At 34.4% G+C, this 9,109-nt stretch overlaps 1 pseudogene; it reads right to left on the bottom strand.

Annotated features, from left to right (window-relative positions):
* Positions 1–5,749: 5,749 nt before the first annotated feature.
* LOC104887396 (SPX domain-containing protein 4-like) lies at positions 5,750–7,008 on the bottom strand (annotated as a pseudogene).
* Between the last annotated feature and the right edge of the window lie 2,101 nt (positions 7,009–9,109).

Raw genomic sequence — 9,109 nt, 5'->3', positions numbered from 1 at the left:
GCAACCTCCAAAACTCAGTACAGTAGAGAAAGAGAATAAGAAGACAGAAATAGATAGATGAGAAAGAGGAATGAGATTATTATTTCATTAACTAGTTTTTACAAAGATTGTACAATGAGTATTTATAGAAAATCAGTTGCTCAATAGCTTTAACAGATTTTCCCGGCAAAACCATCATAACACAATTTAACGACTTTCTTAACTAAACTAACAAACTTCCTTCAATAAAGGAGAGACCAACTGATTCTAAACTACTAGACCCTCTCCTATTACACTCATTGACAATATATATTTTGTAACTAAGCGTAACAGGATAATCTTCCCAGTAAGCTTTGAATTCCAGATAGAACTTGAAAAAGATTATAGAGGGGCAAAAAAATGGAAAGCTTATGAATTTGGCGTTTATCAATAGTAGAATTAAGCAATTTAAAAAAAATTACAGCAGTTAATGTAATAAGGATGTGGATATTGGAATACTCTACCATCGCCGTATTGTCGAGGCTTGAACACAATAAACTCAATGAAATATAACACACAAATTTAACCCAACTAGGAATCTTATCCAAAAAAATTAGTCATTTTAGGCTCTAGGTTTGGTAGAGTTTTTTTTTTTTGGAAAAATGGAAAATAATAATCCCACCTTTTGGTGTTCTGCTTATAATAGTCCCACATTCATTTAATATCAGAACAATCCTAACTTTATGCCCCACCTTCTCAAAATGAGTCTTTTACCTGTTTCTGAAATTGGTAACTTGTTTTAGAAGGTGACTTGCCACATGTCACCTTGGGATTGGTTTTTTTTTAATTTTTTAAAAAACAAAGAAAATAAACCTCTCTCACCCCTTTCTCTCTCTCTCATCACTCACCAGTCATCACCACCATGTCCTCTCCACATTACCAGTTACCACGCCACCATCCCCCCTGCCCAAAGTGTCACCACCACCAGCCACAATATCAACCACAATTACTATCACCATCACCAACATTAGCACCACGAAAATCACGAAAATAAGGAAGCACCACTACCGCAAGCAAGCAACCTACCACCACCATTAAGACCACCCAAAAATCACGCCACATTACCACGCCACCATCTCCTCTCCTTATCACTCCATCATAGCCACCATCTGATCTCCACTGTACCATCCACCTATCTCTTCCAAGCTTTCTTTTCTTTTTTCTTTTCCCCGACATCCCACTATTCACTGGGAAGGTGAATAGAACGGGATAGTGATGGTGCGTCGGCTTAAGAGGGGGATATGGCGGACTGGCGGTTGAGGATGCTGGGTCTTTACGATTGGGGTTTCTGACTAGTGGGGTGGGTTTGATTTGAGGTGGTGGGTGTCGTGGTAAGCTGTGGTGGGTTTCGGTCAAGTGGGGTGGGTTTTGGTTTAGTGGGGGTGGGTGGAAGGGGGTAGGATTTCGGGGTGGCAATGAAGGTGGGGAAGGGTTCAGTTTAGGTGGCCGTGGGAGGAGAGAGAAAGGGTGGTTGAGGGGACAAGTTTGGGAAATGGCGGTGGAGGGGCCTTGTTAGTGGCAGGGATGGAAAAAGATGGAGGGAGGCAGTTTCTGACTAGTGGGGTGGGTTTTAGTTCGAGGTGGTGGGTGTCGGGGTGAGGTGGGGTTACGTTCTGGTGGGTGGGGTTTTGGTCTAGTGGGGGTGGGGGTCAGGTGGAAGGGGGTAGGATTTCAGGGTCGTGATGAGGTCGTGCCAGTGGTGGTGATGCCATGAAACAAGGTTGTGAGGTGGGAAGAGAGATTAAAGGGGAAAAAAATAAAAATCTAACCTGTTAAACTGGTTGGAGGTAAAAAGACTCATTTTGAGAAGATGGGGCATAAAGTTAGGATTGTTCTGATATTAAGTGAATGTGGGACTATTATGAGCAGACCACCAAAAGGTGGGATAATTATTTTCAATTTTTCCTTTATTTTTTGGGAGATGAGTTAAGGAAGGGGGGATGCGCAGAAATTATTGATTGTTGTAGGGTTTTGACATTGTTTTTAGGAGTTTTGTGCGACATAATGTTGAAATGCAGATCCGAGGTTTGTATCCCGCATGCCTTTTTCTCCTTGTTTCTTTTTTCAATTTTTTTTTTTTGACGAGCTCTTCTTGTTTCTTAAATGTTCTCCTTTCTTACTTTTTCTTTCACTACTACAAAAAAGTCTTGAAGAGACCATCTAAAAACACTTAAGAGGTGGTCCCTAGCTCACTCGTATCTTTGAATAAGACACCACTTTTTAGAGGTGGTTTGTTAAATAATAAAAAGTGACCCCTATTAAAGATAAGTGGCCACTTAGGTGCGGGATCAAAGAACTATGAGAGAAGGAAAAGAAACCACTTATTTAAATAAGATGATATATTTTATTCTTTCAAGAAACCACATAGTCAAATAAGTGGTCTCTTTAGGTCCACAAAAAAGACCACTTATCCTTGTAAAGTGGTCAGTTTGCTCAGCATAATTATAACATCTATTCACATCGGCTTTTGAACCCCGATAAATTTACATATTTTCCTGCTTCATGTATGCTTTCTTATTTGCGTAATTATTGATAAAAATGGAACCAAAAAAATTATTCAAAGAAGTGCCACAATTCTTACAAATCTTTAAGTTAAAAAATAATAATTCTTACAAATCTATTATCACACTGAAATGAAGTGAAATTTGCTAGCCCAAAGTTATACAAGTATGCATAGCAACTACATAAAAATAAAATTAAAATAAAAAGTATGGTTTTTTTAATTAAATAACCATCTATTGGACTAAAGTGGTCTCTTATTAGTGGTCACTTTACCCACATTTGTAGTTGTACAGCAACTTCGCCATGCTTCTTGATTTTCCTTTCTACAACCAGAATATTTCATTTTTTTAAGTTAAAAGAGTATGATTATATATCTTATATATACCTTAAAATTGTAAATTATTAAATAATAATGTCATTTTATTATATTTCTAATATTCATTTAAGGCGTTGGGTGATAAATTGTATTCAATATTTCGATATTCTGATTTTATTCGTCAAGTTGTTAGTTTATTGTTTATTAAGGACTACTCCATCCGTCCCATAATAGTTTGATGACTTTTATTTTTGTTTGTTCCATTTTAGTTAGAAGGTTTTCTATTTGTATGGTTCCACTATTATTATACGATTTCCTTATTTTTTAATTAAAGATACCCACCTACTCCTACCATACCTATTTTTTATTAATAAAAATAACATTTGAGAACTACACTCAACTTATAACCTTAAATTACGTGACCCAACAAGTGTTCAAATCTTTATAGGACGGAGGGAATATTATATATTATATAATATATATAATATATATATATATATATATATATATTAATCATATAAAAATAACAAAGTTCTTTTTTTTTTTTTAAGAAACAATTGCTGGTAAATAATTAGTTGTTATCTTATAAATATGCATATTTTATTAAATCTCTTATGCGTTAGGGGCCCTTTTTTTATACATTGTCCTGGACCCAATAATATTTAGGAACAGCCCTGCAAACAATGTGTCTATGGCCCTGATTGTTTTAGCGAGGTGTCTAGGCTGAGGCTTTGGAAAGGGTTTGGAATTTCGTGGAAGGGCCTATGTACTAAGTGTTCACTAGAAGATTTGGATTTCATGCTAGCCGTTGTTGATGAAAATTGAGGTAAAGTTTCGGTGGAGTGGTAAGAACTAGGATCATGTGGTGTGCCAGATTCGTAATGGGGTTGGTATGGGTTTGGTTGAATCCCATAAGGGGATTTACACCGACTGCATAAAACAGTTGGTTCATTTAGCTATAATGATGGAATCCCATATTTTGAGATGGTGGTATAGACACATTTGGATTAGGTTGGTCACTAGAAGTAGCTATATTTTTTACTTTTTTGGTGGAGGTATTTGGTTTTGATGCAATTGTTTCAAGAAATTGACAAGAACTAATAATCAATTAATTAAAATTAACAAAAATAACAAGCTACAATTAATATAACTAATTCTAAGAGATTTAGAACCGACAACACGTTACAATTGACTAAAATTAACAAAGATAACAACTAACAACTAATAATTAATATAAAAAGAATCAATTAGCAATAATAAAAAAAAAATAGTTGATAAAGTACTAATAATATAATTGTAAATAAAAAAGATTATTATTAATAAACTAAAAATGATTGAAATAAAATTGAGTTAGATCTTACAACCAATATCTTAAGAATAGAATTGGGAAATGCGGGGATCACAACTTCAAAGGCTACTTGAATGATCTCGAAAAAGTCTTCCCCAAAAGCACAAATAATTTTGTAGTAGTAATTATTTTAAGATCAAAGTGTTAGTTTTTCTCCCTTATGTAGAGCTAATAAAAATATTGAGAGATTTAGGAAGTTATAACTTTGATACTTGAAACTTAAGGAGATTGAAATAATACAGAAAGATGAGGATACGAATTGTGCGGAAAATACTAATGATGTTTTGGCGCTTAAATGAAAGATGAAAAAAAAAATTAGCCGTTAGAAATAAAATATTTATGAACTGGTAAACGTTAGAAACCTAATTCAAAGCATATGAATGTTGAAAATTTTCAGTGAGTAAGAAATGACAGATGAAATTTGAAGATATGAAATGATGAGATTTGAAGTATGTTGTAGCCTTTGTAGTCATATCCCATAGGTATTGCCACAACAATACTGACAAAAGTAAGAAAACTTGCTCTACATTCAGTTGGGTAACGAACTTTGCACCTTTAATTTCTCTCTCTACAATTATCATTTGCAAGAAGCAGAAAATGAGAGAAGTGGTATGTGTATCTCCACAGTAAACGTGTGCATAGGCTAGAAAGTAATGTAGGACCTAAGCAGACTGATAGGCCAGAAGCACTCAAGGCAGGCAAATTGGCGGGCCAAAACACAAGCCTGATCACGGGCCTTTGATTACAAAGATGTCATAATGGTGTGTAGATGATGTAACGCTTGGTTAGAATATCTCAACCGGGACATTGTTTTTGAATATTTGCCCTAAAAACAAGTTAAACTTTCGAAAGATGCCTTAACTTCAAGATTCAATGGAATGGCCATTTTAATTTTATTAAGGAAGGTCGTGGACAGTCCAAGTTGTTGTTTAACATAGAAGCTTCCAAATTACGTTTACTTTCGGCTCATACTCCATGTTTTTCTTTGGAATGGGAATTACACGAATTTTATGAATGGGACTGTTGTTGCTAATTTGCACGTGTCCCATACTTATCTTCAGTGATGAACCTGCTACTATTAGATTTGCACGTGTCCCATACTTATCTTCAATGAGAGAACGTTCTCTCTAAGCACCCAATTATCTAATTATCTAAATTTTCCAATTTCTAGAATACTCACAGTTTTCTCCAAAATTACACAAAAACAAAAACAAAAAAAAAAATCCTGGGATATTACTCACTTTAAAATCGTGCGATAATTTATGACAAGTACACCTCACAGCTTGAAAAGAGCAATCGAGCAAATTGTAACAACAATACACATAACTGTCAAAACAATCGTCATAGTTGTACAATCCCTGCTGTGATGATATATTATTTTTTAACCGTTTATATGATAATAAATAAACTACTAATTTAGACTCAGCAGAACATACAATTAACACATCGTTGTGTTCCCGCTGAGAACAAAGTTAAACAACCGGTACTCTCTGGAAGGATAGTGCTTCCCTCACCATCAGCTTACTATCTAAGAATTGTGATGTGGCGTGGTTAAACTAAAAAAATACAAAACCAGTTCTGCATTCAAACCTTTACCCAAAGAGTATGGCTATTTAGCTAACAGTTCTCCACGGAACAAATAGGTATAATGACATTCTTGCTCAAACTGGCAATACCTTAGTTTACTAAAACAAAACGTCAAAATGTCAATATACCTTTTTTTCTATGGAGAATGGTTTTGTGAGTAACCTTTTTCGTACCCAGATTTTAATTTTTGCTTCTGAGGAGACGCAAGTTTTTAGCAAAAGCTGCAAGCTTTCTGACAATCATGGTTCTGCTGAACCGAGATCATCTTGGTCAGCAGTTTCGTCATTATCTGAAGGTTGTGCACGGTTATTGTTGGAAGGAGAGTTCTCAGCTATTACAGCTCCACTGCCTTCATCATCTTGGTCCCTAAATATTACAGCAAAAGACAATGGATTATACGTTGAACTTATCCTGAGGCCTTGTATGGTTCTGATTGTAGACAGGGTACTACAGTATATATCATGGGATGCATCCCCTAATGAAGATGTATCAGAGGATGCAGGATCTGTTCGGTTTTGATTCCGAGGACCAGATATTGGTTCAGTGACTTCCTCCTCTAATGGAAAAAGGGGCTCGAGATTCGCCTCACACTCCCGTACTAATCAGGTAAGAGGTTCTGTGGTAAAGAAGGGTTGATGTGCTGCAAGTTGTGTGAAAGGAAGTCGCAGCAATCCTCCTGTTCTTTTGTCATATTTTTTTAATATCTTGACAAGTCCTATCAATTTCAAAATCAGAGGATGCACATCAGCGTTAGGATATGAACTCATTTTTCTTAATATCTACAGCATAATGGAGATACGAAACAACTTTACCAGCAAAATTTAGGGAGCTATACTTTCGGGATGCAGCATCTCCCTATGATTAGGGAAAGCATCTTATGAATCATATTAGGTAATTTATACATAAAGCAACACATATAGCGTCTGTACCTGCAAAGTCAAGGGAGATATAGTTTTTCAGAAGCACCATTTCCCCATGTATAGTGACAAATTCCTTGCAGATGTCCATCATTTCTTCACTAAATTCACTTTCTGATGCAGGAGTTCTACCTCTTCTATTCTCCCTTACCCTTACGATACTTTCTTTTAATTCATATTTTAAACTTTGTCAAATATAGCGACTATGACACGTGATCATCATAATCAAGTAACATGTCGAGAAGAAATAGCAAAATCATGACAGAACTACTCAGCTTTATTGTCATTTTGCTATACTAATAGTCACTGAGCAGGGCCATCTTAAACAATTTGGAGGCCCTGTTCTAATCTTTAAAATGAGGGCCTAATACAAATAAATGTACGATAATCAAAATTTTATTTTATTATGACAATATTTGGCAGAAGTATTTGATACAAGTCAAAATTCATGGTAAACTATCTAATCCATAAATTTCAACCAGAACAATGGATCGATATTGAAAAACTATATGTGTAAGTGTAGCTAACTAGAGCATTTCCATTTCATATTCCCATTCTTATTTCAGATTTAGTAAACGAAAAACAACAAACAAAAATCAGAATAACTAACACTTTCACTAATAATCCATCAACACTTCCTAAAAATACTTATCTTTAAAAATCTTAAAAATATGAAAAAACTAAATGCACTTAAATAGTTTTGACAGTTGCATTATAGACATAAATTAGGTGAGACTACAAACTATACCTAAAATTCGATTGGTGACCAATTTAGAAACTTGTTCAACTAATTATATAAGAAATTACACCATGTTTAATCAAACAAAAAAATACACACTAATGAACAAGAACAAAAAAGTACATGCGAGAGTAAAGTCTGCCTCTAATTATAAAACAAATTTTTTTTAAAAAATATGGGATATACTGCAAATTATCTGCTCATGCAATAGTAGAGAATTGGAGACTTGGAGAGTATTTCAGATCAATCAGATGGTATTTATATATGAATTTGATTTTTTTCGTCCTATTTATATATGAATTTGATTTTTTTTGGTCCTAAAATTCTTATTCGTATAATGGTTGTTTGAGAAATTATTGAAATCTGGTGGAAATACATAGGAGCTAAAAAATTTAGCCGTTTGATATAGAAAAGATTGGTAATTTAAACTTTCAATTTATTGTAATTCTTGCCTTAATTGATTGAGAGAGGAAGGGGAAAGATTGAAAGTGTTAAAGGAAACTTTGGGTAAAGCAAGGAAATAAATGACAGTTGCATAATAATATAATATAGAAAATCTAAACTTTTATGGAAATTACAATTAGAGGAGAAGAATATGGAAAATTGAATGAAGTTTAATCATTAATGGAAGGTTGACAAAATTGAAAAGCCTATCTGACGGGAATTGGGAGAGATGAACATGAAGCATTTTTTTTTTACTTTTTTTTTGGGGCCCCTAAAATTTCGGGGCCCTGTGCAATTAGGCAGCTTGCACAGGCCCATAACCGGCCCTGTCACTAAGTAGTCGTCTACATCATTATTCCACACGCAACATAAAAGCATGGAAAATTGAAAGAACTAAAGACATTTTTGAAGCAATGGCAACACTTGTAATATAAATGCACATACCCAGTATCAATGGGAGCCTTGTAAGAGGTACTCTAAGATGTATGGTATTCACCATGTACCCTCGATGTTTTCGAAATTCACCACATATCCTTAATTTCTTTGTAATCCACCATGGGTCTTTAATGATTGATGACCATCAATTTTTTTTATTATTAACCTCTGATTCCATTACTTAACCTTAATTAGTCCTTATTTCACTCATTTACACTAATAACTTAGCAGTGAAACAAAACCTAAGGCCAAAAAAGAAGGAAGACATTTATTGAGGGAGAGTGATAAAAGGGGCCATTTGTAGTGTTTTAATGGTGATCAATTTAGGTTAACGACTCAAATAGGGGTTAATTAGGATTTGGTAATGGAATTTGGGGTTAATAATAGAAAAACGTGAGGGTATTTAGTTATTAATATATATGGTGAACACTGAAGAAATTGAGGTATATATAGTGAAATCTATAAAGTGCAACGATACATTGGTGAATAAAAACTTGTCGATGGTATATGGTGAAAATCCGTACTTATATTTATATTGTGGCAAAACATTTACAATACTTTAATCACATTGGTCCATATACACACGGTCTCTTTTGTACGATATATCTCTCTCTGTTAAAACAGTGGCGAACCCACAAGGATCTAGGGAAAAATTGGGGAAAAACAGAAAAATAAAGAAAAATAATAATAGTTATAGAATAAATACGTGTATTATTTCACAAAATAGCAATGTGGCTCAACAGTTAAACGACAAACACTTTGAGCTCTTGTCTGTTATTTTTCCTTCCATTTCCCCCTTGTCT

The sequence above is a fragment of the Beta vulgaris genome, chromosome 2 (assembly GCF_026745355.1).
Source record: "Beta vulgaris subsp. vulgaris cultivar EL10 chromosome 2, EL10.2, whole genome shotgun sequence".
Taxonomy (NCBI): domain Eukaryota; kingdom Viridiplantae; phylum Streptophyta; class Magnoliopsida; order Caryophyllales; family Amaranthaceae; genus Beta; species Beta vulgaris.
Note: the sequence above shows the minus strand (reverse complement) of the source record. Positions and strands in the feature narration are given on the sequence as shown.